This window comes from Schistocerca gregaria, chromosome 3, assembly GCF_023897955.1.
Source record: "Schistocerca gregaria isolate iqSchGreg1 chromosome 3, iqSchGreg1.2, whole genome shotgun sequence".
NCBI classification, from domain to species: Eukaryota; Metazoa; Arthropoda; class Insecta; order Orthoptera; family Acrididae; genus Schistocerca; species Schistocerca gregaria.
In genome coordinates, this window is record NC_064922.1 from 565647187 (window position 1) to 565672272 (window position 25086).

Sequence of the window (25086 nt, forward strand, 5' to 3'; positions counted from 1 at the left end):
GTATGGGCACAGGCTATATTCGACAACCGGAATAAATTAATAACTGGCTCCTTTTACCGACCCCCGGTCTCAGATGAAACATTGCTGAACAGTTCAAAGAAAACTTGAGTCTCATCACAAATAGGTACCCTACTCATGCAGTTGGCAGTGACTTCAATCTACCTTCCATTTTCAGACCCTATTGTAGATAGAAAACATCTTCCGTAAGTGTTCTAAATGCTTTTTTTTAAAACTATTTTGAACAATTAGTACACGAGGCCATTCAAATTGTAAATTGTTACGAAAACACAGTTGACCTCTTAGCCACAAATAATCCTGAGCTTCACGACGGATGCAGTGATTAGTGAACACACAGCCGTAGCGAGGCTCAGTTCCGTAAAAAAAAAAAAATCACCAACACTTAACGCGAAATATATCTATTTATAAAAGCAACTAAAATTTCGGTTGACGTCTTTCTAAGAGACAGTCTCCAATCCTTCCAAACTATGTAAGTGAAGACCATATGTAGCTTAAGTTCAAAGAAATAGTATCAACAGCACTCGTGAGATTCATACCAAATAAGTTAATACGAGACGGAACTGATCCTCCATGGTACACAAAACACGACAGAAAGCTGCTGCAGGAGCACCGAAAAAGGCAAAATCTCCAAGATTGGCGAAATTTTACTGAGGCTCGAAATTTGGTGCAGATTTCAATGCGAGATGCATTTAGTAGTTTCCACAACGAAACTCTCTCTAAAAAAGTGGCGGAAAATGTTAAGTACATCAGCGGAAAGGCTCAGTAAGCGATGTGGAGGAGGGGGAGAAAATTGACCCAACCCTTCGGAGCAGGTAAAAGCGTGGCAAATGTCTGCACACCGGTGCTGACGACGGCGACGGCAGATACACGAGAGGGAATGTTGACCGCGGCTGCGTTCGGGTGAAGAGATGGCAGCAGGGAGCCGGGACGGGCCTGTAGCCGCATGCCAGCCGCCAGCCAGCCTCCGGTACAATGGCGGGCGCTGATTGCGCTCAACAGCTCCCCCGCTCCCCGCCCCGCAGTCCGGCCAATTGGCGTTCGTCGTGTCTGCACAAAGGCTGTGGCCCGCTCCCCTCGGCACGCGGGCGGTTTTTCGCAGAGCACTGTTCGCCCGGCTGCGTCACTTACCGCCAACGACTGAGGCGAATCGACCGCCACGGCGTTCGGCGACTTTCCACTGCCCCGGTCGCCTCGGCACGTTCACACTTGCACTCAATACTCCAGCTGGCATTCGCGTTGTTCAGAATCCTGACACCGGAGGGAACCAGTTGAACCGAGGTTTGTCTGTCGCTGACGTAATACACTACAGCCGGAAGTAGACGAAAAAAATGTTTGCTTTTGGAGATGCAAAGTGTAAAATCTTAAACTGTAGCTAATTTTTTTCTATGTCCAAAGTTGTTTGGTGACTTAGTGCTATTCAGTTTGGTTCCAGAACCACGGTGTTATTTAGTCCCGTAGCCTCCCGCCCGTATCCTTGCACTTCCGTTGGTATGTTATCAGGTAGGAGGATGGAAAAGTCTAAGTAAATAAGTCCTTAGCCCAAATGCTGGTTTGAACACCACAGTGTTGTCTCTGGTACGGGAGGTTCTGTTGGAAGAGCTACAGTCTTGCCTTCCTCTGGCCTGAGATCCAGTTCACCCTCACAGTTGACGTGCGTCCTTACAGATTAACAAACGGCACATTAAATACGACTTTTTTATGTGAAGAAAATGTGAATGCAAGGAAAAAATATTTAGAAAGACCACAAATATTTGCGTTTTTTATCTGGCACGTTGTCCTGTGCGTTCGAGTTCAAAATGGTTCAAATGGCTCTGAGCACTATTGGACTTAACTGCTGAGGTCAACAGTCCCCCAGGAACTTAGAACTACTTAAACCTAACTAACCTATGGACATCGCACACATCCATGCCCGAGGCAGGATTCGAACCTGCGACCGTAGCGGTCGCGCGGTTCCAGACTGTAGCGCCTAGAAACGCTCGGTCACACCGGCCGGCAGCGTTCGAGTATAATATTCATTTCTAATGACTTATTATGATTTTGGACCAGACTGTTCATAAAGTCTCGATTTCTTTTGCCTTCAATCTCCCTCGAACCAACCCACCACTCTCCGTTCTCTCTCTCTCTCTCTCTCCTTCTCATTCTTTTACCCTCTCCCTCACTCCTTCTACTAAATTCATCTAAGTACCAAAATTCACTTACAGTTTTTCTTGGAATTTGGTTACCTACCCTAAAATGGTCTTATGTCCTTTTCCTACACCCTTTTCATCTTTCTTTTGAATACTGATTCATTTTACACGAGCTCTATACCTTCTCTCCACGAGTATTCTTTTTTCAACACTTTCATTCTGTTACTTTTTATTTTCTCGTAATTTAGAAATCACTTAACTTGCCATTCACGCTACTTCCAACGTCACACATAGACAAGATACCGTCACGATTTATGTTATTTCTGTCATTTAATTATCTTATTTGCCGTCGTACCTTAAAACACATTTAAGTCGCCCGTGTACAATAAATAAGAAACTATTTTTTTTATTTCTAACTTTGCTTTTAACAGAGACGTCTACTTCAAAATTTTCATTCTTACACACCTGTCTTAAGACGTTCGCCTTAACTTCTTCAGTCCGCAGCTCGTGGTCGTGCGGTAGCGTTCTCGCTTCCCGCGCCCGGTTTCCCGGGTTCGATTCCCTGCGGGGTCAGGGATTTTCTCTGCTTCGTGATGATTGGGTGTTGTGTGATGTCCTTAGGTTAGTTAGGTTTAAGTAGTTCCAAGTTCTAGGGGACTGATGGCCATAGATGTTAAGTCCCATAGTGCTCAGAGCCAGTTGAACCATTTGAACCTTAATTTCTTCACACTTCTTCATGCCCTCAGAACATGCCTTCTAACTACCAGAATAAACAATAGACGACATAATCGTCTTGAGAGAATCAGCAACTGTTTTAGATGATTAAGATAATTCTCATTTATTGTTTCGTCTTAGTTGCACATTTTTTATCGGATAACATTTTTGATCACTCTGGATCATCATTAGATCTAAGTAGTGTGTCAGCAACCCGTCTCGTGTACTTAGCAACACATATCATGTGTTTATGTGTAGACATGATATGCATTACTAAGTGGAAAAAAACGGGTCTCTGATGCAATTACTTAGATCTGACGATGATCCAGAGTGATCGAAACATGTAATCCAATTCAAAAATGTGCAACTGATACGAAACAACAAAAGAGAATTACTCTAATTATCTGAATGAAATTTGTGATAGTGTCAGCCTATCTCGCGTCGCATTTTGTATATAATAAGTAGAATTTTTCTTCTTCAGAGCTAGCTCAACATATGAATAACTATTTAAATAAATTTGTTTTGATATAACACATTTTTAAAACGGACTAGAAAGTATAAAATAAATTTATCCTAGCGACTTACAGATTCCTAACCCCGTACATATAGTCCTGAAAATTTTTCTTGTTAGTTTTTGATAGTGATGACAATATTTGTGAAATTTAAAACGAAAAACGTGGGAGAGCATGCAATAGCCAATTGATGCATGAATAGTTCATCTAAGTCACTAACAATTTTATTACACTGCCAATGATACAAACTTTTTTTTTATTTATCTCAGCGATAGATACTGTCTATACTTCTCACTATTGCCTACTGCATGCGCCCATGTTTTTCGTCTAAAATTCCACAAGTATTATATTACCACAGCTATTAAAAATTCACAAGAACAAATTTTGAGGACTATCTGTACGGGGTGTGGAATCTGTATGGGGCAAGGACAAATTATTTTATGCGTTTTAGTCCGTTTTTAAAACGCATTGTGATAAAATGAGTTTATTTAATTAATTAATTTCTGATTTTTAGTCTTGTCTGTATTAAATTTTTGAATCCAGATGAAACATTTTGATGAGTTTAAAAAGAGACAAGTGGTAAACTTCAGGTTTTTTTCAGTTTCTTTTCACTTGAGTCCCTCATTATATTGCTTCGTCCTGCGTATTTCTCACGGAAAAAACCGTAATGGTAAACATAAGAGAGATTAAAGTTCACACTGAGGCTTACCAGCAACCGTTTCTACTGGAAACATTAGCGACTAGAGGAGGAAAGACGAAAAGGGGCAAATAAAAGCGGTGCGCAAACTACCCTCCATCTCACACTAGACAAGAAAGCAAGTTTATACAGTGTTGCCCTCGAAGTCTGAGCTGCGTGGATAGTTTCAGGTCTCTAGACCAGCGAGAACTTGGTTTCAAATCAACTGCAAAATTTGTATCGAAGAGTCAAACACAAGAAAAAGCCTAATAAATACACGTTCAAAAGAAAAGAATACTGTTACTAACATCTCTCTAATCATTGTTGAATAATTTGTTTGCAAATAGTTTCTCCATAAATTACAACGAATCACACTGTACGAGGGTAACTCAAAAATTAACCGCAATGTTGACTTAACTCTTCTTACACAGTTCATACTGACATCTGTCCTCGTTTGTTTTACAGTTATGCTGTTGTGGTCCTGTTATGATAGTCTCATCTTAATTTCTCCACGCGTCACCTTCTTGTTTCTGACAGACCATGGCCGCTCCGTAAGAGTTTCCAACAAAGAGGAATAACGAGCAGTGATCCTGTTTTCTACCGCAATTCAATATAGCCGAACAACCATCCACGGCCACAAATGATGACAACACTGAGTGTGCCCGTGACACGCAGAGTTCTGGTTAATAGACGAATAGCTGTTGATGAAGTGGCACATCGTCTGCAAATTAGACGTGGTTCTGCCTACGAAATCATCCACAGCAGACTTTGGTTTCATAAAGTCTGTACAATGTGGGTCCCGAAAAAACTCACAGCGTTGCATAAACAAACGCTCTTGGAGGTCTGCCAGAAACATTTGGATCCCTAGGGTAGCGAGCGTGGCGGCTTCTTAGACAGAATCATCACTGGTGACGAAAGATGGACCGACCACTAGGAGTCGAAGAGTATGGTATGGAAACATTCACAATCGTCTAGCAGGAAAAAGTTCAAAAGGCAAGCATCCGCAGGAAAACTGATGCTTATCGTGTTTTTGGGACGGACAACGCCCAGTACTGCAACATTGTTGGAAGAGTGGAGCAACAGCAAACAGTGCGCGTTACAGTGAGATGCTTACTGACGATCTAAAGCCTGCAGCTAGAAGCAAACGCCATCGAACGCTATGGAGAGGTGTTGCGTTGTTGAACGACAATGGCCGTTCACGTACCGCCGCACACGCTGCTGGAACGCTCCCGAAAGTTGGAAGTAATGGCTCATCCTCCGTATAGTCCGGAGGATGAGCCAATACCTCAAACTTTCCGGATCTTGCCCTCTTCCGACTACCACGTGCTTGGTCCACTCAGAGATGCATGAAGGGTCCCTTGATTCACTTCGAAGCACGCAGTAAAGGACGCTGTGCACGCATGGTTCGCTGCTCAAGCGAAAACCTCCTTTTCTGAGGGCATCAGGAAGGTTGTGCAGCAATGGACCAAGTGCGCTGAAAAGCAAGGGGACTTATATAGAAAAATAACGTCAACGTACGTGTCCTATCTATTGCAATAAAAGGTATAGTTACAGGGAGGATAATGTTTGACCTTCTCTAGTATTTTTGCACGAAAATGGACAGAATACGGATGAGAAAGCATCAATGGTCAGACATTAGTTAGCTTTTGCGAACGAATATTCGTAATAATTTAAACAATAATAGGCACTGTGGACCTTCACTCAAAACCGACGGTTGGGAGGATGAGGTTGAACATGTCGAAAGACTGAGAATAGTAAGCAAACCCACGACCAGACATCGCAAGGAATCTAAAGATTATAAAGAAATAACTCGTCAACGGAATCATTTAATTGATTTAGTTTCCATTGCGTGTCCCACCCCATGAGGAAACAGTTACAAAAATATTTTTGTAGGCGGTTGATTTCACTCTTCAACAGAAAAATTTAATAAGCTGTAGTCGGACGATAACTAATGTCCCATGTCTCCTCGGAAGATTTTTCTGTTTGTACCATAGTTTTGTTGATACGTGGCCGTGCTGGTCTAGCGGGCACAGCACTGAACTCCGATCCTGGCAGTCCCGGGTTCAATTAAGGGAAGTTTACCTCTTCCCAGTCGCTCCACGAGAGCCGGGAATCTACTCAGCTTTCTGTCAGAATGAGAAACGTGGGTCTTTCCCGGACGGTAAAAGGCAGCCAGCACCTACCACCCTAGTGCCGCGGCGAACACGAATGCTTCCCTTCACTTGCAGGTAGGCCTATAATCAAGTCACGGGCTTGCGCCACATGCAGATACTTTCTTGGTGTGGCGCACTGGGCCTAAGTGTACGTGAAATTCCTTTCCTGCTCCTGTGTTCGCTTATGCTTCCACCAGTTCGTTGTGACAAATACCTGAGTGCCTCTTTAACCAAATTAGATGAACGGGTTTATATTCTTTCTTGACAGCCATTATTAATTACATCATATCATAAATAAAATATAGATGTGAGACTTTCACTTTTGATGGTCCGATTGTTGGAGAACAGTTATACAGTTTTTAGGAATTATAATTTTGCTCCATTTTTGGGTACCAAACATTCTTTTCTTTATCTGCCTTCTTTCTTGCGCTGTAGCCACTACCTGCCTGTGATAATGAAAATGTTTTCGCTGTATGCAACACAGGGCAGTAATACGCACAAGCAAAGGGTCCAGCTATCTACTTTTCAGATAATTCTTCACACTATTATTAGCTATAATTTTTTCTTTGGCTTGAATCTGGGAATGTAGAAGCCAACAATTGCTTCTTCTGGGGATTCTGGTGTAAAACAGAATGACAAAGAAAAAGCAGCTTCTGTACAGGTCACCTTTCGTTAGTGTAAATAGCTCCACCGCTTACTGCTGCTCAGGCTTGGCTTATGTCTTCTGACTGGATTGACGCAGCTCAGCCCGCCACGCATTCCTCTCCTGTGACAGCCTCTTCATTCAGAGTAGCATTTGCTCACGCCCTCATTTCCATTCTTTTTAGCCTCTACAGGTCCCTCTAAGTACACAGAAGTAATTATCTGATGCCTTAACACATGTCCTGTCACCTTCTAATTTTTCTAGTTAGTGTTTTCCAAATAGTCCTTTCTCCAGCCCAGCGATTCTGTCGAAAAACTCTTCATTGTTTACTTTATGAGTCCACAAAATTTTCTGTAACACCACGAGTCAGACGCTTTCGAGTCTCTTCCCTTCCGGTTTTCACACAGTCCATGATGCCGAAAGTAAAAGCTGAAACGGTCTCGTGCCGTTGTCGCTGACGTTACTGGATTATTCTAGTGAATTACGGTTATTATTTTCACGCGATTCAGGCCACAATGACGTGTCCGTTCTGCACTCCGGCTGGCGGCCAACAGGCTCGTCATTAAGCTGGGGCCAGGCGCCACACACCGGAATTTCTCCTAAGCGAGACACGGCACTTTCTCTCGTTCCTTCCAGCAGAACGTCGCAGAGTGTTCCCGTGTCAGGCACGTGCGTCCTGCTGGCAGAGACCTTCCTATTATTTGTTGTTGTTGTGGTCTTCAGTCCTGAGACTGGTTTAATGCAGCTCTCCATGCTACTCTATCCTGTGCAAGCTTCTTCATCGCCCAGTAACTACTGCAACCTACATACTTCTGAATCTGCTTGGTGTATTCATCTCTTGGTCTCCCTCTACGATTTTTACCCTCTACGATTCCCTCCAATACTAAATTGGTGATCCCTTGATGCCTCAGAACATGTCCTACCAACCGATCCCTTCTTGTAGTCAAGTTGTGCCACAAACTTCTCTTCTCCCCAATCCTATTCAATACTTCCTCTTTAGTTATGTGATCTACCCATATAAACTTCAGCATTCTTCTGTAGCACCACATTTCGAAAGTTTCTATTCTCTTCTTGTCCAAACTAGTTATGTCCATGTTTCACTTCCATACATGACTACGCTCCATACAAATACTTCCTGACACTTAAATCTATACTCGATGTTATAAAATTTCTCTTCTTCAGAAACGCTTTCCTTGCCATTGCCAGTCTACATTTTATATCCTCTCTACTTCGACCATCATCAGTTATTTTGCTCCCCAAATAGCAAAACTCCTTTACGTGTCTCATTTTCTAATCTCATTCCCTCAGCATCACCCGACTTAATTCGACTACACTCCATTATCCTCGTTTTGCTTTTGTTGATGTTCATCTTATATCATCCTTTCATGACACTGTCCATTCCATTCAACTGCTCTTCCAAGTCCTTTGCTGTCTCTGACAGGATTACAATGTCATCGGCGAACCTCAAAGTTTTTATGTCTTCTCCATGGATTTTAATACCTACTCCGAATTTTCCTTTTGTTTCCTTCGTGCTCAGTATACAGATTGAATAACATCGGGGAGAGGCTACAACTCTGTCTCCCTTCCCAACCGCTACTTCCCTTTCATGTCCCTCGACTCTCATAACTGCCATCTGGTTTCTGTACAAATTGTAAATAGCCTTTCGCTCCCTGTATTTTACCCCTGTCACCTTCAGAATTTGAAAGAGAGTTTTCCACTCAACATTGTCTAAGTCTACAAATGCTAGAAACGTAGTTTTGCCTTTCCTTAATCTTTCTTCTAAGGTAAGTCGTAGGGTCAGTATTGCCTCACGTGTTCCAATATTTCTACGGAATCCAAACTGATCTTCCCCGAGGTCGGACTCTACCAGTTTTCCATTCGTCTGTAAAGAATTATCTAACTGGAGAAAGAAAGATAACGGAGGTAATTATTGATCTCAGTTGCATCGGGACTACATGCAGAATCAACGGCAATGAGTGAAAATGTGTGTAGGACAGGGATTAGAACCCAGGATATCCTGCTTACTAGGCAGTTGCAGTAATCACTGCGCCATACGGACACAGTGTTTAGCGCAACTGCGCGGAGTATCTCTACACGCCCTCCGGCCGACCCACCTTCCCACCGAGCGCTACCTATCCGCAGCCGCTACCTAGAGAGTTTGCTTCCACACTAAAGGTGGTGAATTCATTGCCCATCGATGGGTATCAGTTCTACGATTGCATGGTATCTGTCCTTTCGGACATGCCCAAAAAAAGCAGACACCACGCAGTCACAGAAAGGGCCTTCCTCTTGAAGAATTTTCACGTGATGTCATCCTCGGTTGTATTCATCGTCGACAATGTAGCCTGATTTCCCGACTCCACCACCAACGAAAATCTCAGGCGAATGTGCAGTTGTACAGGTGGCTCTAAGTATACAGGAAGGAATGAACCGGCGAATGTAAACGTATAGTTGTGATACCCAAATTTGGTTATTGTGTGCTGTTCTCATGTTATGTCTAGAATGTACTTATAGACATGCACAGATATTCATTTCTCTATTCGCAGCTTTTGCAATTCTTACAGTGCATACAGGATAACATTTTATTGCTAATTTAGATATATACACATTAATACGGACAGAATGAGATTGTTCCCGAGGTGTACCATCTGCGATTTTTCAGTTTTCATTGCGTTATCAGAAGGATTTCAGAAGGATACTACCGCTGTGTATCCTGTGTTAGATTTTTGTCTTGTTCATTCGTGTCAGTATACAGTGGACGTAACATTGGTTTAATATCGGAATCCGTCCTTTGTTGAGTCTATGTAACTTCGTATCTGGGTACGAGTTAAACTAATGTATACACTGAATCGGCAAAACAAACAGTAGTATACCGTTTCTATTGCTGAGATGACTGTACGGGCACGTTCCGAAAGCCAATAAATTTAAAGAAAGGACGGAAAGAAGATTAAAGTATAATATACGACCGCCATTTAAGTAATTGCAGATGGAGCATCATATCGGTTTGCACGAAGGCGAGGAAGCACACACTGTGTTGCATAGTCAAAAGAACCGTCCCGCTACTGATTTGGAGAAAATATGAGAAATTGCTTAAGATGCCTATTCAGAGGTTGGTTGGGTCGATTTGTGGGAAGAGGCCAAACGGCGAGGTCATCGGTCTCATCGGATTAGGGAAGGATGCGGAAGGAAGTCGACCGTGTCTGTCAAAGGAACAATTACAGCATTTGCCAGAAGCGATTTTAGGAAAACCACGGAAACGCTAAATCAGGATGGCCGGACGCGGGATTGAACCGTCGTCCTCCCGAATGTGAATCCAGTGTACTAACCACTGCGCAACATCACTCGGTATATTCACAGGTTTGAACTCTTTATTTACCGAATGAGAATGTCAGTAACATCAATTATCCGCTAGAATCCCTACGCAATGGATGGATCGCCATCACCAGTCCATAGTTCAATTTGTACGGGTTAGGAATTTTGTACAACGAAATGAGCACAAACTGGCACTCAAGAACTGCACTGTTGTCCCTCTCCTCTCTTTGGCCATCAACCTTTGAAAAATTATTACTACGCCAGGGTCGAACTGACTACGTCCAGACCGAAGATAAGTGCGCTATAGCGAGTTAACAACCACGACGAAAGAGGCAGTTTAACTCTTCAGTACGACGTGCTACGTTTGGTGGATTCGACGTTGCAGTGACAAACCGGTTTTTGTTCGTTTGCGTAAATGAGTTCACCACTGAGTATTCGACCAGTAATAGTAGTCCTTCTTCCGGCAAGATTCGAACCAACTACAGCAATATCCATACGCTACTCAAAAGTGAAACGTGAAATGTCGAATATTAAATACTTTTTAAGAAAAACCTGCAATTACAGTGGCCAACTGTGATTAAAATATTTAGTGGCGGATCAATAAAAACTGATAATGCATATGCATATACTTTTCAGACTTTTGCCTCTAACCAGCTCAATAATTCTCTTTTTGAAATGATGACATTCAATTTTTTGTGCTCCATTCTTTTTCTGAAGCAAAAAACAAATTATTCCGAAGAATTGAACATTTTCTAAATGTGAAGACGTGTTACAAAGTACATCACGGCCATGTTCCTAGGAACGAATATTCTATTGAAATTTAAAAGCATTGCAGTAGAAAATATCTTGTCAATATTGTATTTCATAGATTATCTCTTACATTATTACTCTACTACACACAAATAATCAGTAAGTGAAACCAATTCAAGCAGACTTATTATCGAACACCAGTTACAAGTTAAATACATTTTGAAATGCAAGCTGTTGGAAACTACAAAACATTTCCATTTTCAAGGCAGAGAAAATTGTTAATACATAAATGAACCTCAGTTAATTTGTAAATATCCCATATTCCAGAGTAAATTATCTTTTTATGTTGCAGAGTACAAGATGGTGCACGACCAACGAAGTATGGCTTTTCCGTTCACACATTATACGAGTATAACTAGTTTTAAAATATGAGAGTTGTTCAGTAAGTAATGCAAGACAGTTTTTTATGAAAGCAGATTGGTTTTATTTAAGATTCCAATAAGCCATATTATTCAACACTTTTTTGGCTACAAAACCCTATTTTACAATATAATCTCCGTTCAATCCGACGGCCTTACGCCACCTTACTGTGGGGGCCCGTATGCCTGCATGGTACTTCTCTGCTTCTCGACGTCGGTGTCAATAGCTTGATGCATCAATAACCTCCCCACTAACCACGTTCTGCTTCCTGCGGACTGCATATTTCTATGAGTCAGACAGCTGAAAGTCAGAAGACGATAAATGCAGGCTGTAAGATGGATAAGGAAGAAGGGTCCAGTGAAGTTTTGTGGGTGCGCAGACTTGTGTGAGGGCTTGCGTTACCATGGAGAAGGAGAAGTTGGGTTGCGTTTTTGTGGAGATGTACAAGCCGCAGTCGAATCTTAAATTTCCTGAGAGGAGCACGATACACTTCAACGTTGATTGTTGCGCCAAGAAGGTTTATTTTCAAGCCTGGCCTACTGAGGCTGCACTAATAGTGACTGATATTAGTAATAAACATCAAAGTGGTAACACATCGGCCGCGGTGGTCTAGTGGTTATAGGCGCTCAGTCCGGAACCGCGCGACTGCTACAGTCGCAGGTTCGAATCCTGCCTCGGGCATGGATGTGTGTGATGTCCTTAGGTTAGTTAGGTTTAAGTAATTCAAATGGTTCAAATGGCTCTGAGCACTATGTGACTTAACATCTATAGTCATCAGTCCCCTAGAACTCAGAACTACTTAAACCTAACTAACCTAAGGACATCACACAACACCCAACCATCACGTGGCAGAGAAAATCCCTGACCCCGCCGGGAACCGAACCCGGGAACCCGGGCGTGGGGAGCGAGAACGCTACCGCACGACCACGAGATGCGGACTTAAGTAGTTCTAAGTTATATGGGACTGATGACCACAGATATTAAGTCCCATAGTGGTCAGAGCCATTTGAAACATTTTTGGCAACACATGCTTTATACATGTTTGCACAATGAATGCCACGGTCAATATATGTCTCTTATCAAGTCAAAATTTGGATTTTGACTTGATAAGAGGTAGGTGTGGATTGTGGAATTCATACTGCAAACATTTATAAAGCATGTGTTGCCACTTTCATGTTTATTACTAAGATCAGGCACTATTAGTGCAACCTCAGTAAAACAGGTTTGAAAATGAATCTGTAAGGTATGAAAGTAGTCACCTAATGTAAATAATGCAACTGTTAGCCGAATCGTTAATAAAAACATTAAGGAATTTAATGAAGTTGCTGGTTCCCTCTCAAACAACGTTAAAACTGAAGAAACAGAATAACTCCTTTAGAGTCCTAGGAGCCTGTCACCACTGCTTTACCGGCTGAGCGTACAGCTTTGAACTTTTTCTTCGGAGGAGAGGTGGTGTGGTTGCCGTCGATGGACTGCCGTTTTCTTTCCGGTTAGAAGTAATGAACGTACGTTTCATCGCCTGTGACGATGTTTGGTAAAAAAACTGTGGCCATCAGCACAAGAAACACCGCACAGATGGTCCTCCATAGCTCTTTGTGGTGTTCTGTTAGGCGGCGAGGAATACAGAGGGCACACACCTTTAAGTACACTATACTCTAAGTACGAGACTCTCACGTGCCCTTTTTTTTTGTCAAGATCTTAAAGCTCCGCGGCCATAGTTCCTCAGAATACCCCAACACGTACGGCACAGGCTGTGGCCATCAAGAAAGATGCCCAGGTCGTCAGATCAGCAAGATTAAACGAGATCCTTATCGTACCTGCGACGTAAAGTGTGCAACCGTCCCTCAACACTCGGTCAATCAGGAGAGGCAGCAACGTTCAACTTACTGAACATAATGCAGGAAGCGGCTGAACCAGAGCGGTGTGGCACTTGTTTCCTATTGGGACAGAGATTAGGCAAGTGGTTAGCGAGCAGCTCTCGCTTTTGGCCTACGCTAGCCAAGGCCAGCGGCGCCCTGCGAAGCTTCCTGGTCGCGTCGCGTGTTGCTGCTGGCCGCGCCTCGTTAGCCGTAGACGGAGCGCGTGTGTGCCCACCGCTCACCGGCTTATCGCAAGCGCGAGACGTGCTGCATTGTCAGTACGGCGTGGAGTGGCGCGGCCGCCAAGCCAAACGCCGCCATCCCCCTATGACGGCAACAGTAGCATTGCACAGCATTGCGCGCCGTTACGCAAACGACGTTTTCACGGTGGCATACGCCTTAGCGTGCACGAAATTGATGAGGCTCAAGAGGAGAAGAACAACTGAAGACATGCGCGGAAAAACGCGCTAACCCTCAAATGTAAAAACCTAGAGGTAAGTGTTGCTATCTGTTGCCGGGTACGGGAACTATCAAACTTGACAGTTGTCTTATCCCTAAATAGACACAGCGGGGGAAGGGGAAGCTATCCGGCACGCCCCGACTAACACAATGCCCCGGCTCACAACGCCGGAGGAAATTCGGAGGATTATCAAGTATAGCAAACACACTTCACCTGGAACAGATGGAATCAGCAATACGGAATTGAAACACCTACCGAGAAAGCCTATTGTGCTTCTCACCCGGATAGTGAACAGCTGCCTCAGGACTGGATACTTCCCAGAGGCATGGAAGATTGCCAAAATAGTGCCAATACCAAAACCGGGCAAGGATCTCTCACATCCTGACAGCTACAGACCCATAAGTTTACTGCCGACGCTGGGAAAGGTACTGGAACGTGTCCTACTGAAACGCGTGCTGGACATCCTTGCGGCACACAACGCCATCCGACCGGAGCAGTTTGGCTTCCAGGCGAAGCTATCGTCTGAGTTACAACTACAACGCATCACGGAATCTATCCAAGACAATTTCAACAAGAAAAAACACACCATTGGAGTCTTTCTCGATATAGAGAAAGCTTACGATAAAGTATGGCGACGCTGCCTGATCGTGAAGCTCCGACGTACCACTCCCCTACCAGACTGCTATTTAAAACTTCTCGACAATTTTATTCAGGATCGCAGATTATATGTTCGCATTGATGACAATAATTCAACAACACGGCCTGTCCTTGAAGGACTTCCACAAGACTTGCTCTCCGAGACATGTGGTTGTAGATTTTAGAGAGAGCCCATTCGGATCGAGGTCGTGTCGTATGCTATGTACTAATGTGTTTGCATCGCCAGTTTGAAGGCAACGGCTCTATACTAAACAGATTTATGCCGTCTTGTGCTTCTTTCGGCATACTAAAATGATGAAATTCATCGCAGCATCAAAAAATAATTAATGTAGAGTAATAAAAGTTCGGAAATATATTTGACTAAGTAATATATTTAAGCGATTAACATTGCAAGGTCATAGATTAATCTAAGTGCAAGATAAGCGATTCCAATTGTGAAATGCTGGTAGATCAATAACCGGTGTAACCGCCAGAATGCTGAATGCAAACGTGCATGCATTGTGTTGTGTATAAGCCGATTGACCGTTTGTGGGGTGGGGTTCCATGCCTGTTGCACTTGGTCGGTCAATATACGGACGGCTAACTCTGGTTGTGGATGACGCTAGAGTTGTCGTCCGATGATGTCCCATATGTGCTCGATTGGAAATAGACCTGGTGATCGAGCTGTCCAAAGCAACATGTCGACACTCTGTACAGCAATATGTGGGAGAGCGTTATCCTGTTGAAATCCTCCCCGCTCCCCTCCCTCCTCTGGAATGAGGTTCCTGAATGGCAGCAAAACAGGTCGAATCACCACAATGACGTACAAATTTGCGATCAGTGTGGGGGGGTGGGGGGTAACAACGAGAGCGCTCGTGCTGTCATAGGAAATCACACCCCAGACCATAACCCAGTCTGTCTAGCACGGAGACGGGCTGGTTGCAGGCCCTCCACTCACCTCCTCCTAACCCACACACACCCATCACTGACACCGAGGCGGAACCAGCTTTCATCAGAAAACACAACATACCTCCAGTTGGCTCTCGCTTAACACACCTGAAGTCGCAAATGGCGGTGGTTTGCGGTCAATGGAATCCACGCTAGAGGGGGTCTGGCTCGGAGCTGAGCTTGAAGTAACCGATTTGTTAAAGATCGTTTATCACTGTGGTGCCAACTGCTGCTCAGGTCGCTGCTGAACACGATGGTCTTCCCTCCCGGTGGTGCCAGAGCCCGGTCTTCTCTGTGACCGTACATTCTCATGACCACGCAAGCAGTCATGTTCAGTACATCTACAGCTACATTTACACTCCGCAAGCCACCCAACGGTGTGTGGCGGAGGGCACGATTCCATTCAGGCTCAGTGAGGTGCTGGTACGGCTGTCTTTGAGCCTTAAAGGCATTCTTTGCTAATAATATTTCACCACGGCCAGTATCAAAGATAAATAATGCTTTCGACCATTGCGCCGTGTTTTTAAAGCAGACCTGAGCGGCATGCTCGTAGTGGTGCCGCTAGCGCCACTCTTATGCGACTAGCGAAAAATTTGAATAGACATCATCTTTCAGATTTAGAAACACGCCTACTGACTTTCGTTTGCGTAGCACAACTTCTTCTTGGTCACGCGATTTTTTTCCGTCCGTGTAGTTCACGGGGGAACAGCGGGATGTCAGTGTCCAACGGATACAATATTTCGACAAGCGACCACGTAGTCATCAGCTAATGATGATTACCTAGTTGCTGGCCGCACTGTTGTGTGCGTTGGACACTGACATCCGAATTGTTATCCGTGAACCATTTCGTAATCTTATAAATGGTTCAAATGGCTCAGGGCACTATGAGACTTAACAGTTGAGGTCATCAGTTCCCTCAAACTCAGAACTACTTAAACCTAACTAACTTAACGACACCACACACATCCAAGCCCGAGACATGATTCGAACCTGCGACCGTAGGGGTCGCGCGGTCTCAGACTGTAGCGCCTAGAACCGCTGGCCACTCCGGCCGGCTCATCTTATGGCTCTGAGCACTATGGGACTTAACATCTGTGGTCATCAGTCCCCTGGAACTTAGAACTACTTAAACCTAACTAACCTAAGGACATCACAGGATTCGAATCTACGACCGTAGCGGTCACGCGGTTCCAGACTGAAACGCCTAGAACCGCACGGCCACACTGGCCGGCGGGGCTCGTCTTATAACTTTCTCAGACTGCTTGTTCAGCTTATAATAAAAACTGGTTCACCCCACCATCCGATTGTTACGCATCTGGGGAATACGCAGTTGGGCCGAGAAGGTCAATAAAATTTATATTATATCTGAAATTTGCCTATTTACTTTTCTGACTTGTTAAATGTTCTCGCAAGTGACCGACGATTGTTGTCATCGGATTAGTAATTTTGCCTCTCGTATGAATCCGTTATTAAAGATACTATTAGTCAACTAATGAAGTACTCTTCCTTTGGAAGGGACTGGACGGCACAGACACAGACACCTCTCCAAGTATGGGTGATACATTATAGAAAACTTTAAGATTTACAATGCAATGCTTTTTTTGCTTTTATACATTTTGCAGTTAACACGATACATTTTAATGTTTTCTATTTACATTTAAAAAGAATAGATCCCCAAGTATTGCAGAAAACTTATAACTATGATCTATTCATGGTAGCAACTTACCACGCGCAATGAAGTGTTTACCAGCTCTTTTAGGCACAAAACGTTAATGATTCATTTCGCCTCACTATACTCCAGTTAATGTTCTTGTTGTCGTAGCTGTTGCCTTGCCCATTTCGTGCGCGTGTGTTACAAATGACCTGGAAGGACCCCGCACACAGTTGTTCCAAGAATCGGCGCCCTATCCCGGAGCATCTGCGCACTGTCATCTATAAAGGCGACACCAGCCCGAGGACAGACGCTGGGTGGTGGGTGGGTGGGGTAGAGGCACGAGCTCCGCGTGACGGGATGTGGCACCCGAGGTGCGCGGTCGTCGCAGGCGGTGAGGTCGGCACCTGCGTTTGATGGGTTGTCTATTGTGGGGGACCCGCGTATGGCACGGGGGAGCATGCGCCGACTGCGAGTGGCAATTAGGCCTCATTTGTCGGCGTTGATGGGCGCCGCGACCCTGGTGCCGCCGCCCGCACACACACGGCGGCCGCGGAGGGCGCAGGCGACCGCCTCATCACGTGGACGTCGCCCACACGAGACCGCCAAAGTCAGCGCCATCGAGGGAACAGTGAGGCAGGAGACCTCAAGAAGAGTGGCAGCATGTTCCATTTTGCAGGATCATAAATTCACACTCGCCTATACTGATCGCTTCTCACGCAATCAGCGAATACCATGACTCAGTGTTTTCGGAAAGCAAGGAAAACCCCCTTCTTGAAGGCCCTGGAATCACAGTGCCGGAACAAATTTGTAACACCCTCAAGGACTGTTTTTATTGACACCATAATATATATTGCATACTGATGGGTTGTACACTGAGGTGACAAAAGTCATGAGATTCCCTTTAAAATCATGTCGGATCTCCTTTTGCGCGGCCTAGTGCAAAAACTCCATATGGCGTGGACTCAACAAGTCGTTGGAAGCCCCTGCACAAATATTGGGCCTAGTAGCTATACAACCGTCCATAGTTGCAAGGAAATGATGGGTTCAGTTGGATCAGAGGACCCAGTCCATTCCATGTAAACACAGTCCACACCATTATGGAGCCACCACTAGCTTCCACAATGCCTTGTTGACAACTTGGGTCCGTGGCTTCATGAGGTCTGCACCACACTCAAACCCTGCCATCAGTTTCTACTAACTGAAATAGGGACTCATCTGACCAGTCCACTGTTTTCCAGTCGCCTGGAGTCCAGCCCATATGGTCAGGACGTCAGGAGAGGCGCAGCAGACAGGTATGCTGTTAGCACAGCCTCTCGCGTCGGTCCTCTGCTGCCATAGTCCATTAACGCTAAATTTCTCCGCACTATGCTAACAGATACGTTCGTCGGACATCTCACACTGATTTATGCGGCTGTTTCACGGAGTATTGCATTCCTGTTAGCACCGACAACTCTACGCAAAAGCCACTGCTCTCAGTCGTTAGGTGAAGGCCATCGGCCACTGAGTTGTCCGCGGTGAGAGGAAATGCCTGAAATATCGCATTCTCGGTACACTCTCGACAGTGTGGATCTCAGAACATTGAATACCCTAACGATTTCCGGTATGGAAAGTCACATGCTTCTAGCTCCAACTACCATTCCGCGTTCAAAGTCTGTTAATTCCAGTTGTGCCACCGTAATCACGTCGGAACGCTTTTCTCATGAACACCTGAGTACAAATGGCTGTCCCGCCAATTCACTGCGCTTTTATACCTTGGGTGCGCCATCTGTATGTGTGCATATCGCTATCCCATGACTTTTGTCATCTCAGTGCAGTGTTGACGATTCATCTGTCACAGTCTGAAGACGCTCTGGACATCTGTCTGTTTGCCACTTGTTTTGACTCTGAAGGCAATAACTGTGCTAACTCTTTAGAGATAAAAAGTGCGTGCCTGTGCAACATTCGTTCCAGGAAAATTGCTACACCCGTAGACTAGACTCTGAATGTCCACTTAGTACCGACGCCCGTCAACATCCAAGCATTATGTGAGCAAGAGCAGCCCACTGAACATTGTCCAGGGAAGACATCTCGGCACATGTTGGACTTGATGTGTCACCAAGGACCATCAGGAACTCTCTGCTTGCCTCTGTCCAGGCTACAACTGACACGATGACATCGCCAAGAACAGCTACGCTGTTGTGAAAGAGTCGCCTGGAGTGTGCAATGGCACTCTGCTATCTTCAGCGATGAGAGTAGGTTCTGGCTGTGAGACATGGGCGTACACGTGTTCGGCGTAGGTCTCGTGAGCGGTCTGTTCCGAAGTGCATTCGCCGACGACATACGGGTCCCATCCCAGACTTCATGGTGTATGTGTTTGTGGGGCCAGGGGGTGGGAGGCAAGGACATCAGTTACAACTCGCGGTCACATCTGATGTTTCTGCAGCGTGAAGAAACCAATGCCAGCTACATTGCACAGGCTGTTATCCCCGTGGAACTGCCATTTGGTCAACAGGTAGGTGATGTGCTTTTTCAGCAGGTCACCGCACGTCCATATCCGGCTGCTACGACGCAACGTGCTCTTCATGGAGTACGACAACTGCTCCGGCCACCAAGATTGCCAGATCTCTCGACAAGTGAACACACATGGACATCAGAAGTGGGGACTTACTCGTTCTCTGGAGCCTGTGAATCATTGCCGAACTGCAACGAAAGTTGCGAGGACTTTGGGACAATCTATCGTAGGATTCGATAGGACAGCTTTACGATTGTTTGTATGCGAGAATACGAGCTGCCGTTGACGCCAGACTTTATACTGATGCGACTGTTTGGGCACTCTTTACTGTGACATACGTGTTTCATATGGTCTGAATTTGTTATGATATACTCCGATAATGACAAAATAGTTATAAAGAGACCATCTTTTACTGCTAGCCATAGTTAAATACTGAAAATTATACCTGTGTCATTTCAAATTGGCATTGTATTTCCCACAACTGTTACAACCCCATTGTATCGATTGTAACACGCAATGGAACAACATGACGTTTCTCTCACCCTTAGCAAAGTTGAGCACGACGAAAGTTCATCAGCACTTCACGATGGCCCCTTTGCTGTCACAAGGTCTACAACTTCACATCCTGACCATCCATAAATAAGTTTGACTTAAATCCTCCTCTGTGGTCTAATTGTTAGCGTTGTTGGCTACTGAAGAGGATGTCATGGCTTCGTTTCCCAGTGATCAATTCTGATTCAGCTGCGATGTGCAGTTCTGGAATGGTGTCTATGAAATCATGTGAGGCAGATGAGAAGAAACATGATAAAATTAATAGCGAAATTGAAAAGGAAGCGGAAAATGCCCTCATTTCAAAAGGCTGAAAGGCACACGATATTTATTCATTTTGACTCGACGACGTTGACCCTTTAATATAATATCGAGAACTTCAGATCACGACTCACATAAATATTGAAGATAAATATGCTGTGAGTTTGCTCATAACGACTGCAGCTACTTACATAACAGCACAGACTGGCACCAAAATCTTGAGTATGTCCTTACCTGAAAAGAAATAGCAGCGTAAGTGGTTTGCCCGATATTTCAATATTTATTTAATGTAATTAATTTGAATATTTGTATACTTACTAAAGTATGATACGAGTAATTAGATAACTGATTTTTCGTATGTGACATTGGCAATAAATTACCGTTATATTTCTGTCATCGACATTTTCACACAAAGTCTTTTCTGTAGCTTCATTTGTATTTAATCTGTGTCTACTTTACCTTTAACCTTCATGTACGGTGTAATTTTGTACGAGAAAGTGTACGTTGTATCACAATTTCCAACTTTACTTTTTCGGCCATACCCATGGATACTGGCTTACGATAGACCGAAGGCTTCCTGTGCATTATCTGAGCTTTTGCTGTAATCATACGACAACGCTTTTGGAAGAAGTTTGTATGATTTGGTAACTGTTTATGACATAAATTCACAACGATTTGGTGTATCCAGAAGCGACATTTTTTTTGTTTTTTTGTTTTTGAATCTATTCGACTGATTTATCAATAGAATTAATCCAGAGGTTAATAAACTGCAGTCGTCTTTAGCAAGAGGTGTCCTGATTTATATTATTTCCACTACAGGTGAACGCTACACGGTTTCCCTCTAGCCCATAGACTATTTGCTCCGCATCCACAATCATCAAATATACACGGTCCATTCAGTTTAATGTTACCACACCGTATTTTTTATGTCAACGTACAGTAGACACTCACAGACGGTGGTGGTACCACTAGCAGTGAAGGGTATATAAAGAGTGTCCGGGGGGATGCGAAAAACAGTGCAGTCGTTGTTGTAAAGCTGCAAAAAGGCGAGTTATCTAACGTCCAAAAGAGTATAATCATTGGATTTCGGGCAAAGGGTGGAAACATTTACGAAACGGCTAAGTTTATTACCGTTGTTAAAGTATACCGCATAGAGCAAACTGGCGCTATCCAAAAATAGCAACTAGGCAATTGTAGTGCATCACGGGTCATAGGTGACAGGGGTGAAAGACGGCTGAGGATACGTGTGCGGGAAAATAGACGTGCACCTCTTGAGCAACTGACCGTTCACATGAACTAAGGGGCTACCAACAGTGTATCCGCAACGGCTGATCCGCGAACGTTGCTCCTTGTGGACCTCCACAGTAAGCCACTGGTCAGTGCACCCATGCTGACTGCTGTTCATCGGCGACGAAGGCTGGAATTTGCACGGCAGTAGCTCAGCTGGACGACCACTGGATGCCAACAGATGGCTTTTAAAAATGAATCTCGTTTTAAGCTGCGTGAAACAGATGGCCGTTGGCGTGTACGGCCTGAAACATCTGAAAACGCAACAGTTATGGTCTGTGGAATGTTTTCGTGTTATTGCGTAGGTAATCTCGTCCTTATGGAAAGCACAATCGACTATCATAAGTGTATATCTATCGTTGGGGACCATGTTCGAGCCTACATGCAGTTTGTTTTTTCTCGGCATTGTGGCATCTACCAGCAGGATAATGCAATGTGTCACACAGATCGCAGTGTACGGGCGTGGTTCGAAGGCCACGAGGAGGAGTTTACCGTACTACTCTGACCAACAAACTCCCCGGATTTAAACCCAAACGAGACCACTTCGATTGTGCTGTTCGCTCAATGGTTCCTCAGTCGAGAAACTTAACCCCAGCTGGTCACGGCCCTGGAGTCAGCATGGCCACTTATCCCTGTTGGTCTGTCGGCATCTTCCAGAACCTCAATGACTATTGTCTGCACGTCTCGTAGTGGTCCGCGCTGCAGAAGGTAGTTTTTCAGATTCTTAACAGGAGGTCACATTAATGTGTGTGGACAGGGCATATGGGCAGTCATTCCGAACGGCGTAAACCGCAACATCCACATAAATCTAATTGTGCGTGTAGGAGGATATTAAATTAAATTCGGTGGTAGAACGTTATTGCACGTCCTTAAAGAAGGGTACTTACAACATTTTTAGAGTACTATTCATCAGATATCCTTTCACCTGCTGCCGAAATATGCATTCCAGCAGCTCTTCCAAACGACAGTTTGTCGACAAATACTGGGTTGCAGTTTTTCATTTTGGGAAGACAGAAGGAGCGATCTGGTGTACTTGATAAAAACTTTCTAAAGACAAGAAGCATAAGTAATTCTATATTTAAAACAAGTGGTTTCGACAGAGCTGCAGATGACAACAAAGTCTGTCGAAACCTGTTGTTTTATATAAAGAAATATTTAAACGAAATCGGTTTTAGAAAGTATTTCAAGAATATCGTGTTAACGTAACATGAATAGTTATCAAAAACTTCAGAATAAGAAACTTTTATCGCAGTTCAATACGATAGCTACTAAGTCATCAATACTCAACACAGGCACAAATCTGTTACGCAAGTACGTTTCATTACTGTAGGAGAGCAAAAAGAGTGAACGCTTTATGTATCACTGTGTATCGCAGAGAGAGAGAGAGAGAGAGAGAGAGAGAGAGAGAGAGAGAGAAAGCTGAGATTGCTTGGTAGGTGATTATGAATTCCACAACTCACCCCCGACGAACTTCAAAATTAATTTTCCCTTTAGACGAACAGATTCTACAGAAAAGGAGACTCATTCCTATCAGCTGAAATCCATCGTGAGACAGATAATTTGTTTAGCATATCATCGGGCGGAACCGTGTGTTGTCACGTTACGTGTAACCTGTGTAGCAGGCTTCCGCCATTCCAGGTTGCAGTCTAGACGACCGTCGTGTGAGGCGGGTGTTAACAGCTTCACCGTAATGAGCATCTGCCCTGTGGACTGCTAAACAACGTAACCGCAACTCTGTGACTTGTTAACCGATGTTACATCAGCTCGCACACGTTCCAGTTGTCTTCCGCCTGCAATAGCCAGCTTACACACAGGAATTCCGTTTACAGAGCTTCCTGACGAACCATTCGCGTTGCTTCTCTAATCCGTTTCTGTTGCAGTTACTTCATTAATTTTCTAAAAGATTTGGAAAACTTGCTTATACGAATCAGGAATTCCAGAATACATAAAAACCTATGTTAGTTAAGAAAATATATTTCTCCAGAGAGCGTCGATCTCGAAGTTGGAAGAATTAGAATTACGAGATCCGACTTAAATGAACTACTTTCTATGAAGCCACATGAAGAACAGCGTATATTCAAAGCCATTGGACACAGAGAAATATTTCGTGCCACGTATTGCACTAGCCTCTAAGGTAAATGCGAGGAGCCTTTCGTCAGGTTCCACGGTCCTTTTTCTTTTTAAACGGTGAACTTGGAAATTTTACTACAGCAATCAAATACTATTATTTCACTTTTTGTAGCAGGTCTATTTCTTTCGCGGAACCTAGTTGTATAGCTCAAATTCGTTTAATTTTGTCCTCGTTGTCATTTTTTCTTTTGGGTCATCAGTTTCTCGATTAGTTTCATGTGACCCGACACGATTTTTTCTCCAGTGACAAAATTTTCATCATTCTGTAACTTTTACACTCATTATTTATTGCGTGTATTCCAGTTTTTATCTTCTGCAACTTTTGCCTTCTACGGCTCCCTCTAGTACCACGCAAGTTATTCCGCGGTATCCTAAAATGTCCTATCATCCTGTCCCTCCTTCATGTCAGTGTTTTCTACATGTTCCGATCCTGCGGAGAAGTTCTCCATTCCTTATCTGTCCATATAATTTTTACCATCAATCTATAATGTCATATCTCAAACGTTAGTATTCTCTTCTTTTCCGAATTCCCCAAAGTTGAAGATTAATTTCAGTACAACATCCTACACCAGAGGAACATTCTCAGATACTTCATCCTCATTTTTAGGCTGATATTTGATACTGTAGACTTATTTAGTTCTACTCTGATTCTCATATCCTCCTTGATTTGTCCGTCATGCGTAGGGAAGCAGAATTCCCTCACTTCGCCTATCTACGTGCTACCCAATTTAGATGTTAAGTTTATATTTATCTCATTTTGCTGTTCCACATTACTTTTGTCTTTCTTCGATATACTCTCAATTCGCATTTTGTTCTCTTTATACTATTCATTGGATTAAACAAATCTTGCAGTTATTCCTCATTTTTTCCGGTGATTGGAATGACAATAGCGAATCATATCACTTACTTGCAGGATGAATTTTGTTCCCACTCCTGTTCATTTCTATTAGGGCTGTCAGTGCCTCTTCGATGTACAAGGTGAACAGTAGCGGAGGAAGACTGCATCCTTGCCTTGTCTCCTTTTTAATCCGATCACTTCTCTTGTGTCCTTCCATTGTTATTTTTCTCAAAAGGTTCTTTTTCATATTGTACATTACCCTTCTTCCCAATTAACTTGTATCCATTTTTCTGAAAATTTCAAACATCTTGCACCCCCCTAGTCTGTCGAACTCTTTTGTTTTCGGGTCAACAAACCCAATGAAGATGTCCTAATTTTTATTAAGTCTTGTCTCCATTATCAAGTATAGCTCCAAATCTGCCTATGTGGTGCCTTTAACCTTTCTAAATCCAAACTGAACGTCATCTAACTGATCCTGAATTTTCTTTTCCATTTTTCTGTACATTATTCTGATCAGATATTTTGTTGCATGAAATGTTAAGCTGACTGTACGATAGTTTTCGCATTTACCTACATTTTATGTGTTTTGGAGTTGTGCAGACGACATTCTTCCGAAAATACGATGGCATGTCTCCAACCTTAAAAGTTG

At 43.8% G+C, this 25086-nt stretch overlaps 1 protein-coding gene across 3 annotated transcripts in view; it reads right to left on the reverse strand.

Annotated features, from left to right (window-relative positions):
- Window positions 1–25086, reverse strand: part of LOC126354870 (patched domain-containing protein 3) — a 382944-nt gene that overhangs the window by 169168 nt on the left and 188690 nt on the right. For 2 of the 3 annotated variants that reach the window (XM_050004871.1, XM_050004873.1), the window contains one exon: window positions 20374–20416. The exons of the other annotated variant lie outside the window; for it this stretch is intronic. The gene's annotated coding sequence lies outside the window, so the exon portion shown is untranslated. The remainder of the gene's footprint in view (window positions 1–20373; window positions 20417–25086) is intronic. 3 annotated transcript variants of the gene reach the window in all.